The sequence below is a fragment of the Otolemur garnettii genome, unplaced genomic scaffold (assembly GCF_000181295.1).
Source record: "Otolemur garnettii isolate 467f Iridium unplaced genomic scaffold, OtoGar3 scaffold00009, whole genome shotgun sequence".
Taxonomy (NCBI): Eukaryota; Metazoa; Chordata; class Mammalia; order Primates; family Galagidae; genus Otolemur; species Otolemur garnettii.
This window is the reverse complement of record NW_003852404.1, coordinates 4,911,320-4,913,977: the sequence shown is the minus strand read 5'-3', so window position 1 is coordinate 4,913,977 and position 2,658 is coordinate 4,911,320.

Here is a 2,658-nt window from a genome sequence, read left to right as displayed (position 1 = left end):
GCTACCCTCTCTCCTAGGGGTTTTTGTGGAGCTCCAGATCCACCCATCCCACTGCCTCCAACTAAGCCCAAGACTCAACCTCTTAATTGTCCCATCCCCCACCCCAGGTCTATGCTTTTTTTCCACTACTGCTACTCTCAGCGAACCATCCCACCATGACCCAGTTCCTCAAGCCATACCTTTAGGAACCACTCCTGACTGCTTTTCTCACTCCCAGTATCTAATTAGCCACCAATTCTACCTCCTAAAGCTCTCTCAAATCTACCCGCCTCTCCCTGTCCCCATCATTGGTATCCTGGCTCGGGCCACACTTGCCTTTCACTGGGACAACTATAAAAACCTCTTCAATGATCCCTCCCCTCCCATCTGGACTCCTAATCTGTTCTCCACATGGCTGCTGGGATATTTCAGGAACACAAATCTGATCAGAAGAATCCCCTCCTTAAAACCTTCTAATGGCTCCCCACTGCCTTACTGCGCAGAACCTTCCAAGTGGCTTAAAAGACAATGAACTGGGCACCTCTCCAGCCTCAACTCATGAACGCCTTACTCCTCAGTGGTCCCTCCCACTCAGAAAGTCTGGGTGCTGGTGCTGCCCCCTTTGCCCAGGCCTCTTTCACTTGACCTTCATGGCTCAGCTTGAACTTCATTTCTCAGGGAAATGTGCTCTACCCGTTAAGGCCTACAGTGCTCAGGATTTATCTTCTGCAGTACTGTGCAGGCTTGTAGTTACCTACAATCATTTATTTATTGCCTGTCTTCACTGCCCTGTAAGCTGTGCTCAGCACTGTGCCTGGCACACAATAGGTGCTTGATATATATTTTTTTGTTTTGAGACAGAGTCTCACTTTGTTGCCCCCAGTAGAGTGCTATGGCGTCAGAGCTCACAGCAACCTCAAACTCTTGGGCTTAAGCAATCTCTTGCCTCAGCCTCCCAATTAGCTGGAACTACAGGCACCTGCCACAATGCCAGGCTATTTTTTTTAAAGAGATGAGGTCTCGATCTGGCTCAGACTCACTCCTGTGATCCCAGCACTCTGGGAGGCCAAAGCTGATGGATTGCCTGAGTTTACAAGTTGGAGACCAGCCTGAGGTACGTCTGTATTCTTAAAGTGTTTTGTTAAAGCGCTTCTATAGCTCTTCCTGGCGCAGACACGCAGGTGTGCTCCCCTCAGATCCCGCCTGCCTCCTCTCATCCTCCTCTTTCCCTTTACCCTGTCACCAGGCCCTTCTGTTCTGTCTGCAGGCCTGATTTCACCCCAGCCCTCACCCACTGTGCAGTGATGAAAAGCAGCCTCATTTTCTACTCAGGCATGCTGACCATGTCAGAACACACCCGCCAGTATGATTTCGAATAACCAAAGCTAGAATCCAGCATTCAGGTTAGCACGGACAGGGGAAGAAACATCATTTAAAATATTTGTCTGGTTTCACTGGGTACTGTTACTATTCCAGATGGGTAAATATATGTACTGTGGGGGATGTGCTGGTTAAATAATTCAGCTTAGTTGGGATTTATAGCTATTATCTCAGAAAGTCAGCGCTCCCAAGGGGGCAATATGTGGGCGGAGCAATCCCTTGAGCAGTTTGAGGCGTATATACCCATCAGACACACGGGAAAGGAAGACTTTGCTTTCTGACGTCCAGAGACCTTCCTCCTGCTGCAATGCAGCCTCTCCCTGGCGCAGGCAACGTGACCAGGAGCAGAGCGTGAATGACAGAGTCTGATTTGTCTGGCAAAGCCTGTTGCAAAGCAATTAAGCAGAGAATGTCATCTCCTGTGGAGGCCACAAACAAAAGACCAGGGCGGCTTTTTTCCCTTTTTAATTGATCTGGGCTGTCAGCGACTTCATTAGCCACCTGATTAGGTTCTAATCAGTGCCCTAATTAACTGCTTTTAAATCAGAACCTCAGAAAGGTGTGAACTTAGAAGTGAAGTGTGTGTGTGGGGGGGGAGCCTAGGTAGCCAAGGATCCCTCAAAGGACTTATAAATGGGTTTGACATGGACCATTTCTCGCACATGGAATTCCATATATGGGGAGTCCCGCATACATTTTATTTCTGAAGCAAATGGTCCCACCCCTTACTTAGAAAGTCTAGGCAGGAAAGCACAAGAACTACCTAGCTTCAGAACAACTTGGAAAAATAATTGGAAAATATTTCACAGGCAGGAAGCTAGGGAGAGAGCAAAACTGCTGCTGTGGGTTCACAGTCTGTCCTCTGGAATGACTTTCTTTGACCCTGGGAAGCCCTTGGACCCTAGGCAACCAAGAAGAATCTTGGAAAGATCTCTCAAATCTAAGATTCATGAAACCCAGCATTGCTCCTTGTGACACCGCCATGAGACGAATGTACGTCATAACCCACACTTCACTTTAAAGCACTCCACTCGGAAAGTACTTCACTCTGGAGATGTTTGTTCCGCCGTGGTGGCAGTGGTCTGTCAGCTACACATCACTTTCAGCTGCCAATGCTAAGAGTTCCGATTGTGCCCACCCGAACAGACTGTTGGGTGGCAGCCAGGTCAGGGACACACAAAAGTCTGCAGGCTTGGGAATATTATTCTTCAAAACCACAAGTACCATGCTTCAAATGTAAGGTTGGTTGTTTTTTTTTTTTTTTTAACCAAGCACAGAAGAAAGAAAACCTCTTCATTT